The following is a 16,909-nucleotide window of genomic DNA, read 5'->3' on the forward strand; positions in this document are numbered from 1 at the left end:
TACTGTAGTCTCCAGAGCCTCTAATTATGCAGAACCGAGATTATACAATTAGCTCCTGCGAGACATCCAAATGATTGAAGACAATAAGGCTTTCAAGAGGAAACTGAAGACTTTCTTATTCCAGGAGTCGTCCGACAGCAAAGATTTAACAGCAAATGAGCAATACGTGATGTGAAATGTTGAATACTCAGAACGAACAAGATATAACAACAGTGGAGGTCCTGTGGAGTTGGGGTCTCCTGCTCTATGGGACCGAAAAAGCAGCCGTCTAAGTAAATTAAGTAAGTAAAGAAAATACAGTAGATGAAAAGGGATTTAAAGCTCTTAGACACAAACCAAGTACCATCTGACCCACTGGTATAAATCAGGTTATTCTTGAATTTATTTTTGTAATTATCAATTGCCACAGTGATGTGTTGGGATTATTTCATTATATACTTACCGGTATCCTACAAGATAATGCAAGCGCTTGGGTCAAAAGAAGATAATGCGCGGTTCTATTCTAGTCTAGGAATCGGTGGAAATAATCCAAGACTATGTTGTTGAACGCGCGATAGTCTACCATACTTCCCGATACCTTGGTTTTATAATTGTTAGGCTAAAACAGTTAAAAGAACAATTGGAACTATACTAATACAAGGACAAACTGTTGAATTGTTTGAGATGTAGCTCTTTACAATGAATCTAATTAAAACAAAATATTTACCTGGTTCTGGTTCTGGTTGAACAGATACTGTTGCTGCTTCGGAGCCGTTTCAGAGGTTAATCTTGTTTTTACTACTACTTGCCTTCTTAGTTATCAGAGAGAAAGAAAGAAGAGATTAGAGAGCAAAAGTGAAAAACCGATTATTATAATAATAATAATAATAATAATAATAATTATTTTTATTATTATTATTATTATTATTATTATTATTATTATTATTATTATTATTATTATTATTATTATTATTATTTCAACAAGAAAAAATAGCCCAATGAGGAAAGAAAATAAATAAACTACAAGAGAAGTAATGAATAATTAAAATATAATTAAGAACAATAACACCATTAGAATAGATATTTCATATATAAACTATAAAAACTAAAGCAAGATGAAGATAAATAAGATATAATAACGTGCCCGAGTTCACTCAAGCAAGAGACCTATATCCCAAGAAAGTAGAAGACCATGCACAGAGGCCATGACACTACCCAAAACTAGAGAACAACGGGTTTGATTTGGGGTATCCTTCTCCTTGAACCTCTACTTACCATAGATAAAGTCTCTTTTACTCTTACCAAGAGTAAAGTAATCACAGAAAAACTTCTAGATTCACCTGACTATTCAATGCTTAACAAAACCAAAATTTGTGGAATTTGAGAAGGAATTGAAAATTAGAAATAAACTTTTTTGCTTGACAGAAATACGCCAAAAATTAAATAGACTAAAGTAAATGTGTTAGCAGAGTAGAAAAAAATGATGAATATAAATGATAAAAAGGGACAGTGATAACATATAATTAAAGAAATAGAAATCAAAAGTAATGTATGTTAAGTGTAGTGCATAAATTATATAATCAAATTGTTGTTAGTGTATTTTTAGCAAGAAATACCGAAGGCAAAAATGAGGATAAACTAATAAAACAGGAATGTGAAAAAAAAATATCAGAAACCCAAAGGAAAGAGAAGCAACATTAAGGGATTTTAATGAGTATGGAGGATTTTTAGGCGACCAAAATTTAGATAGGAATAGGACATGATTTTGAATTGCATGAATTTTCACAGAATTTTATCCTAATCGAAGGATTTGATATGTAGGCTAGGCTAAATGGATCTACACTTGGGAAGGATCGTAAAAGTGTTATAGACTATGTGCTATTAAACGAGGAAATGTCCAAAAACTAAAGGGAAATCATTACAGACGACGAAAAATCAAATATTGATATTTTACGTCATAATCTGATCACCATCGAACTATAATAAAAGATGAAGCAAAACAAAAACTTTAATAATGGCGGCTGGGAAGAAGTAAAATATTTCATGACATGAAAATAGTTTAAAGGAATACACTACAGGTGTATAAAAAAGTTGTAAGGCACAGGCAGGTAGACATAATAAAAGTAATAGACCTAATGATGAGAGAAGCTACAGAGGAGAAAATGTTCAAAGTATACAAAAGGAGAATACTTAATGAAGAAAAGATACACGAGCAACCCCGGATGAATGATGAAATAAGAAGAGGAATAAAGAGAAGGAAAGAACTAGACAAAAATAAGAGAAATTAAAACAGTATATATGTTAAAAAGCATTGAGAATGGATATGATTAAAAGAAGAGAGAAGTGAAAGAATTGATAGAGAAGGAAATTACTATATTTGAAAAAAGATAAAACAAGAAATTCAAAGCAACAAGAATACAAAACTTGGGAAAACATTGACAAAATAAGGAACAAGCAGAAAACCCATGATAATGTAATACATCTTTACAGCGAGCTAGGAAATAAGCTAAATATGGAAGAAACAAAAGAAAAAGTAGTCAAATACTAGAAAACCATATATTGTAAATATGATAATATAATATACTTAGTTTGGAATGAAGAAAAACGCATAGAATAGGAAAAGGAAATCGTACACCTGAATAACAGCATAAAAAGAGAATATGTCCCAGAAATACTAAGAGAATAGCTGTGACCAAGTTGTGGAATGATCTTCCTAATCGGATAGTTGATTCAGTTGAACTTCAAAAGTTCAGTCTTGCAGCAAATGTTTTTATGTTGAACAGGCTTGCACAAGTCATTTTATAGTTTATAGATTAAATATGTTTTAATGTCATTAACGTTTTTAAAGCATTTTATTTTGATTTTCATTACTTCTTATGTCGTTTATTTATTTCCTTATTTCCTTTCCTCACTGGGCTATTTTTCCCTGTTGGAGCCCTTGGGTTTATAGCATCTTGCTTTTCCAACTAGGGTTGTAGCTTAGCTAATAATAATAATAATAATAATAATAATAATAATAATAATAATAATAATAATAATAATAATAATAATAATCTTGTGAAGGAAACAGAAGAATAATAAAGCCATTGGAAAACCCAATAATCCCAATAGAAAATGTAAAGACTCACCTGGGAAAACTAAAGACAAAGAAAACGGCAAGACCGGATGGCCTTAACCCCGAGCTTTATAAAGCACAAGGAAAGAACAACACATGGCTTGAAACCCTTCAAGAATGCTACCAAAAAGAGTTAGAGGAAGAAGAAGAAAAAAAAAATAATTGGAAGAGGTCAAGAACAAGAATGAGTGAAAAGAAAGAAGACTAATGGCGAAAGATCTGAGACCTATAGCTCTATTGAATATTTCATATAAGATGTTTATAATGATGATGAAAGAGGAAATAGAAAATCATCTAAGAATAAGTGGGGAAGATAATGAATGCTTAGCTTGATTTACAGGTGGAGACAATAAAAGACAACATCATTATACAACAGTATGTGTAGAAAAGAGCTATGGAATTGAGAAAGTCCTCATAGTAACGGCTATAAATTTTAGCAAACCCTTCTAATCTGTAAAAATGGAAGTATTAATAGAAATTTATAAAAGAAAAATAGGCTAAAAAATCCACACCAAATTTATAAACACGATTGAAAATATCTACCGAGATAAATATTGACATAGGGCAGAATATAGAATAAGAAATGGAGGTTACGAGTGGGATAAAACAGGGGTGCAGAGAATCTACTTCACCTTTTAAACTATATATATATATATATATATATATATATATATATATATATATATATATATATATATATATATATATATATATATATATATATATATATATATATGATCATAATGAAAACAGAAGAGGAAAGAAGCTGTTTTAGAAATCATTTAATAGAAATAGGAACAGTATTCTTTGCACATGATGACCTGGTGATTGTGGAAGATATGGAGAAAGCAAAACTCAAAATTCAGCTTTTTAATAGAAACCGGAAAAATGTGGGTAGGAAATAAATAATAAAAAAAAAAAACAATATTATAATATATAACATGAAAGATAAACCGGATGACATAAAAGTAATTAAAGTTGTGGAAAATTTAACATAGGAGATAAACTAGACAGTAACAGGAAAACATTTAAAACTCAGAGAAAGGAAATGGTTGAAAAATAACACAAAACTAGGTAACGTAACGTATTCATCATAGTGAAAAGATGTAAAAAAGTTCTAATATGAAATTTTTTTTGGAAAAGCATTACATTACCATCTACTGTATTCTCTATGGATCTAATATTACAGACTTGACAGAAACTGAAATAGAGAAACTACAAAGTATAGTGAATGGGGCATATAGGAAAATATTAGGTGCCACTAAAAGTAGGCTATATCTAATACTACATTAATGGCATCTTCTATGGAAACAAATGTAATAGTTGGAAACTTGCAGTATATTAACAGTATCATGAATGGAAAAAAGAGATACTGAAAACAATAAACATGAACCCTGGAAATGCGAAAAAAAGAATCTTTGGGTCAATGGCTCGCATCTCTCTCTCTCTCTCTCTCTCTCTCTCTCTCTCTCTCTCTCCGTTTTCATAAAATACTATCCCATCCTTTACCGCCATATTTGGGACGCCAGAAGAAACCTAACCCAATCAGTAGAATTTCTCTCTCTCTCTCTCTCTCTCTCTCTCTCTCTCTCTCTCTCTCTCTCTCTCTCTCTCTCTCTCTCTCTCTCTCCGTTTTCATAAAATACTATCCCATCCTTTACCAACATATTTTGGACGCCAGAAGAAACCTAACTCAATCAGTAAAATTTTCTCTCTCTCTCTCTCTCTCTCTCTCTCTCTCTCTCTCTCTCTCTCTCTCTCTCTCTCTCTCTCTCTCTCTCTCTCCGTTTTCATAAAATACTATCCCATCCTTTACCAACATATTTTGGACGCCAGAAGAAACCTAACTCAATCAGTAAAATTTTCTCTCTCTCTCCCTCTCTCTCTCTCTCTCTCTCTCTCTCTCTCTCTCTCTCTCTCTCTCTCTCTCTCTCTCTCTCTGTTTTAATAAATTACTGCCGCATCCTTTACCGCCATTTTTGGGACGCCAGAAGAAACCTAACTCAATCAGTAAAATCTCTCTCTCTCTCTCTCTCTCTCTCTCTCTCTCTCTCTCTCTCTCTCTCTCTCTGTTTTAATAAATTACTGCCGCATCCTTTACCGCCATTTTTGGGACGCCAGAAGAAACCTAACTCAATCAGTAAAATCTCTCTCTCTCTCTCTCTCTCTCTCTCTCTCTCTCTCTCTCTCTTCTTTCAGCACACAAAATTAATTAAGTAGGCTACCCCAACTTTTTTTAAGGATGAACAAAGTTGATTAAAGATTATCTGAAGTCATTTGAAATAATTGCAAAGGTCATTTAAAGAAAATAAATACTAAGGACACTCAAAATATTAATTTTGGTTATTTAAAGTCAACTGAACTGTTATCTAAGGTCACATTTATCCAAAGGTTGTGGGTGAGTTACCGAAGTTCCTTGAGATACTTAACAGAATTATTTTGAGTCAGCAAAGAAAGCTCTTGTGCGTTCGACTATGACAGAAAAGACAGACTAGTGGAGATCTATAGTCAATTTCTTTTAGCGATGCAGATTTGTACATATTCGTAGCTGTGCCCTTTTAGTTCTGAAAAGTTTCCTGATCGCTGATTGGTTGGACGAGATAATTCTAACCAATCAGCGATCAGGAAAATTTTCCGAGCTAAAAGGGCACCGCTGCGAGTCTGTGCAAATCTGCCTCGATAAAAGAAATGGACTATAGTTATAAAGTCATTAGAAATGATGAAATCTTTGTGAACCTCCATAGGATTGGTATAAAAAATAAACACAATATGTTATATTAAAAATTAATATCAGCAGATTGTGTTCACTGCGCTAGTCTTCAGTCTATTATACATTTAATGGCCTACTGCTCCAGAATCTTTATATAAGAAGGAAAATGCAGATGTAGGCTAGATAGCCTTGTCTAGCCTACAGCATACAAATCTTTTTGATAAATCATTATATATGTGATAAACATATATAGGTCTGCTTGTAATCTTATTTGATTTCATTCTATATTAGAGCAGAAATCTTTGGTTCCATGATATTATTATTATTATTATTATTATCATTATTATTATTATTATTATTATTATTATTGCTTGCTAAGCTACAACCCTAGTTGGAAAAGCAGAATGCTATAAGCCCAAGGGCCCCAACAGGGAAAATAGCCCAGTGAGGAAAGGAAACAAGGAAATATAAAATATTTTAAGAACAGTAACATTAAAATAAATATTTCCTATATAAACTGTAAAAACTTTAACAAAACAAGAAGAGAAATTAGATAGAATAGTGTGCCCGAGTGTACACTCAAGCAAGAGAACTCTAACCCAAGACAGTGGAAGAGGCTATGGCACTACCCAAGACTAGAGAACAATGGTTTGATTTTGAAGTGTCCTTCTCCTAGAAGAGCTGCTTACCATAGCTAAAAAGTCTCTTCTACCTTTACCAAAAGGACAGTAGCTACTGCACAATTACAGTGCAGTAGTTAACCCCTTGGGTGAAGAAGAATTGTTTGGTAATCTCAGTGTTGTCAGGTGTATGAGAACAGAGGAGAGCATGTAAAGAATATACCAGACTATTCGATGTGTGTGTAGGTAAAGGGAAAGTGAACCGTAATCAGAGAGAAAGATCCAATGTAGTACTGTCTGGTCAGTCAAAGGACCCCATAACTCTCTAGTGGTAGTATCTCAACGGTTGGCTGGTGCCCTGGCCAACCTACTACCTATGATTATTCAAATAAAGAGATATGCAGGGTAACCAAAATAGATTATACCGCTTATCTTGTGGCCAAAGCCTCATGATATAGAATTATAGATCATCAGAAATTATTAATCCTTTTCATGAGTAGTCGCTGTTTTCCCCATTGCATTTGGTGACACGACCGAGCATTACCTAGTGTCGTAAAGTACATTCCACTGAGTACTTGAATTTCGATGTATTCTATCCAAAATCTAATGGATTTGTCCTTGGGTCAGTCATATCCCACATGTCCACCAAGTTTCTTCGGAATTGGTTCAGTAGTTTTTGCGTAATGTGTACAAGGTTATATACTCCAAACGCTAAACGGTTGGTCTATTATTATTATTATTATTATTATTATTATTATTATTATTATTATTATTATTATTATTATTGTTATTATAATTATTATTATTATTATTATTATTATTATTATTATTATTATTATTATTAACTAAGATACAACCCTAGTTTGAAAAGCAGGATGCTATAACTACAAGGGCTCCAACAGGGAAAAAATAACCCAGTGAGGAAAGAAAATAAGGAAATAAATAGACTACAAGAGAAACAATGAACAATTAAAATAAGATATCTTAAGAACAGCAACAACATTAAATCTAATCTTTCATATATAAACTATAAAAGCTATGTAGTATTCCGGTAAAAGTGCTTATCAGTGGGGTATCAATCCATTTTTTGTGACTGAAACTAAACGACAAAAAAAAAAAAAAAAAAAAAGTTTGCTAACCGGAAGGGATAGCGCTCTATGGTCCATTTCTTTCAGCGAGTCATATTTGCACCGACTCGCAACGGTGCCGTTTTAACTCGGGAAAGTTTCCTGGTCGCTGATTGGTTAGAATTATGCTGTCCAACCAATCAACGATCAGGAAACTTTTCCGAGCTAAAAGGGCACCGCTGTGAGTCGGTGCAAATATGACTCGCTAAAAGAAATGGACTATAGTGTGTTCAGTAACATGAGTCAATATTGTGGAATGATCTTCCTAATCTGGCGGTTGATTCGGTGGAACTTCAGAAGTTCAAACTTGGTGCTAATGTTTTTTACGTTGAATAGGCTGACATGGGCCAGTCTTCGTAGTTTATATATGATATATCTAATTGAACGTTGTTACTGGTCTTAAGGTATTTTGTACTGTTTATTTATTAATTCTCATATATAGTTTATCTATTTATTTCCATCACTGAGCTGGTTTTGCCTATTGGAGCCTTTGGGCTTATGGTATCCTGCTTTTCCACCTAGGGATGTAGCCTAGCTAGCTAGCTAGTAGTAGTAGTAGTAGTAGTAGTAGTAGTAGTAGTAGTGACAATAATAATAATAATTATAATAATAATAATAATGATAATAATTATAATAATAATAATAATAATACTGTAGTAATAATAATAATAATAATAATAATAATAATAATAATAATAATAATAATAATAATAATAATAATACTTAGATGCATAGAAAAGAACTCTCAGGTTTATTGCATTCTACCTGACGGTATTCAGAAGCTGTCTTTCATTTTATATATCAGGTAAAAAAAAAAAAAATAAAAACCTACAGGGAGCCTCGACAAGGTAAGTCTCAATTGCAGAGACAGATAGTTGTGAAATTATACGTATTATCCCCGTAGAGTTTATTCACTTAAACCTCAATTTCTTGCCATCGATTCAAGTTAGTGTTCAACAGAGTCCATTAAAGGACTAGAAATTGTTTTCTTATATATGCTTTAAATCCACTTAGTAAAGATGGTTACAACTGTTTACCCAACTCCCTTATACGATTTTTCTTAACGGCAAAGCCGCATATTTTACTATTTCAAGCGGGTACATAGACTATTGAGGGTGCTTCTATCTAAATTATTTTATGGTTAACCGCTTATTTTATTCATAGCTCTGGTTATTATATCCATTTTAGATTTCCTACGCACCATTGTCAAGGTTCAAATTTCCATTTATTTGCGTATTTACTTTGAATTTGAAGATCCCGTCTGTTTACTCTCATCTGATATTTCGTTTCACCTTCAAAAAATTGTCATGATTTATTGCTTAACTTTTTTTTTTTTTTTTTTTTTTTTTTTTTTTTTTTTTTTTTTTTTTTTTTTTTTTTTTTTGTACAGCATCTTGGCTGATTGTTATTTCAAACTTGTCAAATAGATAAATCTGCTGTGAAGAAATTAAGCACTTTGGTGTAAAGTATATTTTTTTTTTCTGACGAGTTGGCCTTAGCCTAATTGGCTAATCGCTAAACTAACCCGGTTCGTTTTGATTTTAACTGAACTCACTCTTTTCCACAATTGAACAAACAATTCTTCTTTGTTCAAGCGGTTAACTATTGCACTGTAATTGTTCAGTGGCTACTTTCCTCTTGGTAAGGGTAGAAGAGAATCTAGCTGTGGTGAGCAGCTCTTCTCGGAGAAGGACACTCCACAATCAAACTATTGTTCTCTAGTCTTGGGTAGTGCCATAGCCTCTATACCATGGTCTTCCACTGTCTTGGATTAGAGTTCTCTTGCTTGAAGGTATACTCGGGCACACTGTCCTTTTATATTTATCATCCTTTCGTTTGGTTATTTTTTTTTTTTTTTTTTGTAGTTTATACATATAGGAAATATTTATCTAAATTTTGTTACTGTCCTTAAAAAATTTTATTCTTCCTTGTTTCCTTTCATCACGGGGCTATTTTCCCTTTTGGGACCCCTGGGCTCATAGCATCCTGCTTTTCCAACTAGGGTTGTAGCTTAGCAAATAATAATAATAATAATAATAATAATAATAATAATAATAATAATAATAATAATAATAATAATAATAATAATAATAATAATAACTGTTTCCTAGAGATGAGGGATCGCAGGGATGTTTATTGTAATACCTTTAGACCTCCTTTTCGTCCTTTTACTTTAATGAAAAGTAGTTATTGTCTTACGGGTGGCAATGCTCTAGAATTGTCTACCTGCGTCAATTTCTAGAAATTATTGGAAGTGTGTCTAGGGTAGTGTCTACCACCTCCCATTCATTTTCTTTCGTTTAAGATTGCCCCGCCTTATGTGGAACACGGGTTCCTGCGTTAGCAGCTCATCAGAAAAACATTAACTATAGTCCATTTCTTTTAGCGAGTCATATTTGCACCGACTCGCAGCTGTGCCCTTTTAGCTCGGAAAAGTTTCCTGATCGCTGATTGGTTGGACAAGATAATTCTAACCAATCAGTGACCAGGAAACTTTTCCGAGCTAAAAGGGCACCGTTGCGAGTCGGTGCAAATATGACTCGCTAAAAGAAATGGACTATATATAGATAAGATTATTGTAGACTCAAATCATTATACTTATATTATTATTATTATTACTAGCCAAGCTACAACCCTAATTGGAAAAGCAAGATGCTACAAGCCCAAGGGCTCCAATAGGGAGAAATAGCCCAGTGAGGAAAGGAAATAAGGAAATAAATAAATGATGAGAATAAATTAACAATAAATCATTCTAAAAACAGTAACAACGTCAAAACAGATATGTCCTCTATAAACTATTAACAACGTCAAAAACAGATATGTCATATATAAACTATAAAAAGACTCATGTCAGCCTGGTCAACATAAAAACATTTGCTCCAACTTTGAACTTTTGAAGTTCTACTCATTCAACTACCCGATTAGGAAGATCATTCCACAACTTGGTAACAGCTGGAATAAAACTTCTAGAATACTGTGTAGTATTGAGCCTCATGATGGAGAAGGCCTGGCTATTAGAATTAACTGCCTGCCTAGTATTACGAACAGGATAGAATTGTCCAGGGAGATCTGAATGTAAAGTTGAAAAGCGGTTTCAGCCGTAAAATTATATACAGAAACACTTAGTTAAATTTGAATAAGTACTTTATCTTTGAAAAGGGGATACTTTAATGTAATATAAAGTTAAAAAGTTATATGCAGGAGCTGTTGTGGGCGTGACTGGCTGCACAAGGAAGAAAATCCCTCCAAGATGGTTACCATGACAATGTTTCTTTTACCACCCGCACCTCTCATAAACATCTAGGGCGATTATTATTGCTTTGTAAACTGATGAAATGTCAAGTGTTTGGAAAACTGTCAATCGTGAGAAATTTTTTTAATACCTCTGTTCTATTGTGGTTTGGACATTGTTCCCATGTCTGGTCTTTTGGAATGGACTCTGAGCTCAAATTGTCTGACTAAAATTATGGTGATTAAAATTCATAATTTCTGATGTGGATATTAATCTCTGACACTCGCTCAATTAACTCAAAATAGTCTATATGCTATGGAAGAGTCTGCACAATTCTGTCTCTGACCATCCTTTACAATCCACCAAATAATAATAAAAATACAGTTTACCATATAGTTTTAATCTTACTTTAGTTATTGGTTCCGTATTACACCGTAGCGTAGAAGTTTTACTCAGCTATATCCAAATTGTGAAATATGCCCAATCAGACAGTTAATTTAAAAAAAAATGTTTTAGCACGTTTATAGTTAGATATTTTATTATTATTATTATTATTATTATTATTATTATTATTATTATTATTATTATTATTATTATTATTATTATTATTACAGGTTAGGCTATAACCCGAGTTGGAAAAGCAAGATGCTATAAGCCCAAGGACACCAACGGGGAAAAATAGCCCAGTTAGGAAAAGAAACAAGAAAATAAATAAACTACAAGAAAAGTAATAAATGATCAAAATATCTTAAGAACAGTAACAACATTAAGTTTGATCTTCCATATATAAACTATAAAAACTTAGAAAAAAAGGAGGAAGAGAAATAAGATAGAACAGCGTGCCCGGGTGTACCTTCAAGTTAGAGAACTCTAATTCAAGACAGTGGAAGGCCATGGTACAGAGACTATGGGACTACCCAAGAATTGAGAACAATAGTTTGATTTTGGAGTGTCCTTGTAGAAGAGCTGCTTACCATAGCTAAAGAGTCTCTTCTACTCTTACCGAATGAAAAGTAGCCACTGAACAAATACAGTGCAGTAGATAACCCCTTGAGCCAAGAAAAATTGTTTGGTAATCAGAATTGGAACAAGGTAATGTAAACAAGATCACTGTTACTGAAAAAGGAAAACTTAAACCGAAGATAAAACTTACTAATGTACCAGAAGATGATGATGATATTATTCAAAGTCTGAAGCTTAAGAACCAGTGGCTAAATAGACACATTGTAGAAAACGATGATCTGACTATCATAATGCAAGAAAATTCAAGAATGGATAAACATAAACACTATATTATAAAATGTACACCTAAGATACGTAAAGCAATCTATGAAAATGGAGATAAACTTAGTACCACATATAGGATATGTAATGTTTACGATCATTACATGCCCTACCAGTGTTACAAATGCCAGGAATTTGGGCATAGTGCAGTAAATTGCAAGAATAAACAGTCGTGCCCCAAGTGCGCGAGAGAACATAAAGCAGGTCATTGCAATGTTGTTGAAGTTAAATGCATAAATTGTGTGAGAAAGAACTATGATGACACAGAACATAAATCCTATGACAAAGTAAACTGTGAAGTTTATAAGCAAGAAATAATAAGAGCCAGAAACAATACTGACCATGGCTTCGATTAAGAAAATATTATGTAATCTAATAAATATACAATCCATTGGCAACAAAACTCATATCATTAAGGAAGTCGTAAGTGATCAAGATGTGGATATTTGCTTATTAACTGAAACTTGGTTGAGTGGTAATGTGAGTGACAGATCGAAAATAAATGAAATGACACCTAAATCTTATAACTTTTATCATGAACCAAGAGAAAACAAAAGAGGTGGTGGCATTGGAATCTTAATAAAGAAATCATACAAAGTTACAGTAAGAAATCATCTCATAGTTAATTCATTTGAATATATGAATATTAAAATTTTATCTCGAAATGTAAATCTACAAATAGTTATACTCTATAGACCACCGTGCAAAAGCAAAAGAATGTTTCTAGATGAATTTAATAACTTACTAGATACATTGAATGACAATCGAAATATAGTTATATGTGGTGATTTCAACCTACATCTCGATAACAGAGTAGACCCATATGTCAATGAATTTAGAGAATTGATTGACAACCACGACCTTGAAAACATAGTGTCTGAACCAACAGCTCAGTCTAATCATATACTAGATCTAGTTATAGTAAACAAAAACAACAACATCATACTAAATATGGAGATTGAACCTGACTGCTCTATATCCCCAATGCATAAGTTGATGTCTTTTGAAATAGACGTTAGAAAAAATAATGCAATACAGAAGGAAATCACATACAGAATTAAGACTAACTTTGATCCAAAAGAGTTCATTGAACAAAGCCTAGAGGATATAAAAGAGATAACACCAGTCTGTGACTGTGAAGAGAATCACACCCTTGTAGAGGGACAATCCTGTATAAACTGCATTACTGATAGAAGTAAAACTATACTTGCAACTAATTATAATAATAGGTGCCCGGAAATAACAAAAATAATCACAATTAAAGAAAAATCGAACTGGTTTGATAATGAATTACACGAAGAGAAAAAAAGAAAAAGAAAAATGGAGGATAAATGGAAAAGAAATAAAAATAATGAAAACTGGCAACATTATAAAGCAGCTAGAAATCGCTACAATTACCTTATCTTAGTAAAAAAAAGGCCTATTATAAAAAAGTGTGCAATGAAAATGACCCAAGGAAAATACATAAGAACCTAAAGAAACTATTAGGTCTAAAGACAGAAATAGTGTTGCCCGATATAACTAATGATCCTAAATGCCTAGCAAATGGCTTTATTAACTATTTTGAGGAAAAAATAAATCAAATCTGCTCCAGTTTTCACAACATCAGCACAACAGAGCAAAGGAATACATCAGCAACAGGTGTAAATAAGCTAAGGGTATTCAAAGAGTTAAGTCAGAGTGATTATATGAGAATAATAAAGAAAGTAAAAAAAACCTACTGCGGAAATGATCCATTTCCAATTAATGATGTAAAAGATGCAGAAAATTTCACTAGACTACAAGAGACATACCGAAACATGGTAAATATGAGTCTAACACAGGCAGTTTTCCCTGATTGTGAAAAAGTTGCGTGTATCAAGCCTGTGTATAAAGGAAAAGGTGATGCAGACAATTTAAGTTCATATAGGCCAATATCAAATCTGACATATTTTTCGAAAATTATTGAAACTGCTGTACACGAACAAACCTGGAAAGTGTTGCATTCTTGTAATGCTTGATCTAAGTGCAGCATTCGATACTGTAGAACATACATATCTGATGGAAGACCTTAAAGCTGTGGGCATCGTAGAACGAGCACACGACTGGTTTGTGAGTTATCTTGAAAAGCGCAAAGTTAAAGTAGTAATATCAGATGTTGAATCTGAGACAAGAAAACTAACCAAAGGGGTGCCTCAAGGCAGTGTACTAGGTCCTCTCCTGTTTGAAATTTACACGATTGAACTGGCAAATATACTTGAAACTCACAGAGTTAAGTTTAAAATATACGCTGATGATACACAATTCTATTTCCCAATAGAATCAGTCGATGAAGCTAAAAGAAAGATACATGAAATAATGAATGACATTAAGGCTTGGATGTTAACAAAAAAGCTCAAGCTCAATGAAGACAAAAGTGAATGTATTATTTTTGGAAATGAAAAAGATATAAAAAGAGTCGAATGCTTCCAAAGAATTGAAATAGGTCAATCGATCATTGACCTAAAGAAATCTGTCAGGAATCTTGGAGTAATCATGGATAATAGACTGACAATGAACGAACATATAAATAACATGATAAGAAATTGTAACTATCATATTAGAAACATAGCATTTATTAGTAAATACTTAGATAAAAAATCTATTGCCATACTCATTTATCACCACATATTTTCAAGAATTGATTACTGCAACTCACTGTTCTTTGGCTTACCAAATTATCAGCTGAAGAAAATTCAGAGAGTACAAAACAGAGCCGCCAGATTAATAAAAGGACTACACAATAAGGAAAGCGTTCCCCCTGCACTAATTAAGTTACACTGGCTACCGGTAAAAGCGAGAATTGAATACAAGCTACTCTTACTAACGTTTAAGATACTGAACCAAAATGAACCAAAATATCTAAAAGAATGCCTGAATAAACTAGAACTAGAAACAAATGTTAACACAAGACACATGAGTGACAAACATGGGCTATCTGAACCAAGAACAAATAGTAAATTTGGTGAAAGGGCTTTTAGCTACTGTGCGCCTAGACATTATAATAAACTGCCAACTGAAATGAAGGACCTAAAGGGAGCAATTGAATTTAAGAAGAAACTAAAGACATTACTTTTCACAAGATCATATGAATTGGAAGATGCTACAATCAAAGAATTGTATAAGTTATAATGAAAATGTTTCGCTAGATGATTGATATGGACCCGCCCGAGAAGTAGTTCACTCGACTTCAGTGGAGGGTTGGATTTAAACCCAAAACAAGTAAACAAGTAAAGTAATCTAAATGTTGTCAGGTGTATGAGGATAGAGGAGAATATGGAAAGAATAGGCCAGACTATTTGGTGTATGTGTAGGCAAAAACTAAATGAGCCGTAACCAGAAAGAGGTATCCAATGTAGTAATGTCTGGCCAGTCAAAGGACCCAGCGGTAGTTTCTTTTTAGCAATGGGCTACTCTTCTTCTTTTGGCCATTGGACGAGTAACGTTTCTCTTTTCCAACTAAGGATGCATTGGCTCATGGTGAAAGTAATGAAATTAATAACAATTATTATAACCTTCGATTTTTCAAGACTAGGTCTATTGCTTCCTTCAGTGTTTGGTCTCTCCAAATTCATCTTCCTCTCCATTTTCTTATTTCCATCAGCCACAGGGCTCTATTATTATTATTATTATTATTATTATTATTAGTAGTAGTAGTAGTAGTAGTAGTAGTAGTAATAATAGTAAAAAATTCAACCAGCCAGTAAGATATCTAAATTTGTGTACTATATAATAAAATATTTAACCTAAATTTCCAGTCAGTCTCTCTCTCTCTCTCTCTCTCTCTCTCTCTCTCTCTCTCTCTCTCTCTCTCTCTCTCTCTCTCTCTCGTTTTATGTTTAAAATACAGTCATGCACATGCACACGTAGCCTACTTTGAAATACAATACTTAATTTGCAACACGTATGGAATTCTCATCTGTCCTTTCTCAGTCATACAGCAACTTAGGCCTAATTCCGGTACACGGTCTATATACTAACCATACAAAAGTTAGGAATAAATCATAATGAAATAAGTTAATAGTAGGCTATTTATTTCGATATTTCGTTATCGTTAATTTTAAAATTTACTGAAACTACATTGAATACTTTTGCTACAATATTGACACGCCATCAACATTGCCATTTACAGCATTGATTATGAGACTTCTCTGCACTCTAAAATTTCTACCTAATACTAGCAATAGTACTGTACGTCTAAACATCATATTCTAGGCCTACTCCGAGGGTAACATGGTAACTGAATTTGCGTTAAATCATCCAGTTACTCCAATTTGGCATGAACGTATTTCTGGATGTTTGGTTATTGTTGTGCAACCATCTCGCTCTGATTTTTTGAATGATTATCTCTCTCTGTACGCTTTAAAGTTGTTTGTACTCTCCTTCATCAATAATTTTGCTATGGTAGGTCTATCAGGCGGGTGGTGGCACCTGTGGATAACAGTGGCATTGATGCCGTAAGCCACCAGTTCGCGGAGAGTCGAATGCGACCCCCCCCCCCCCCTCACCTCGCTGGGGTTGGATGGTGGCCGGCGGGAAGGGGGAACGGGGGGGAGGAGGGAGACATAACGAGCCAGGCTCGGTGGTCCAGAGTTGCCAGTTTTGGCCTTTTTAGGCCAGAAAATCCTAAAATTTGGCCATTTTTGAAATTGGTTAGCCTTTAGCAAATCATAATTAGGGTTGGCCTTACATGTTATACTTTTGGCATTTTTTTCTACTAATGGGTTGGCTTTTTAAAGCTGCAGTTGATCAGAAGTTGGCCTTTTCTTCTTTAGAAAACCTGGTAACCCTGCCGCCCCGGCCAACCAGTGGCAGACCGAATAC

General features: G+C 33.4%; 1 protein-coding gene across 3 annotated transcripts in view; it reads right to left on the bottom strand.

Moving 5' to 3' along the window:
• The window catches only part of LOC137650231 (zinc finger protein 2-like), a 29,339-nt gene extending 28,572 nt beyond the window's left edge, over positions 1–767 (bottom strand). For 2 of the 3 annotated variants that reach the window (XM_068383488.1, XM_068383490.1), the window contains exon 1: positions 707–767. The gene's annotated coding sequence lies outside the window, so the exon portion shown is untranslated. Of the gene's footprint in view, positions 1–442; positions 548–706 lie in introns of those variants that run through there. The other variant, XM_068383489.1, reaches the window with a different exon arrangement.
• Between the last annotated feature and the right edge of the window lie 16,142 nt (positions 768–16,909).

The sequence above is a fragment of the Palaemon carinicauda genome, chromosome 11 (genome assembly GCF_036898095.1).
Source record: "Palaemon carinicauda isolate YSFRI2023 chromosome 11, ASM3689809v2, whole genome shotgun sequence".
Lineage (NCBI taxonomy): Eukaryota > Metazoa > Arthropoda > Malacostraca > Decapoda > Palaemonidae > Palaemon > Palaemon carinicauda.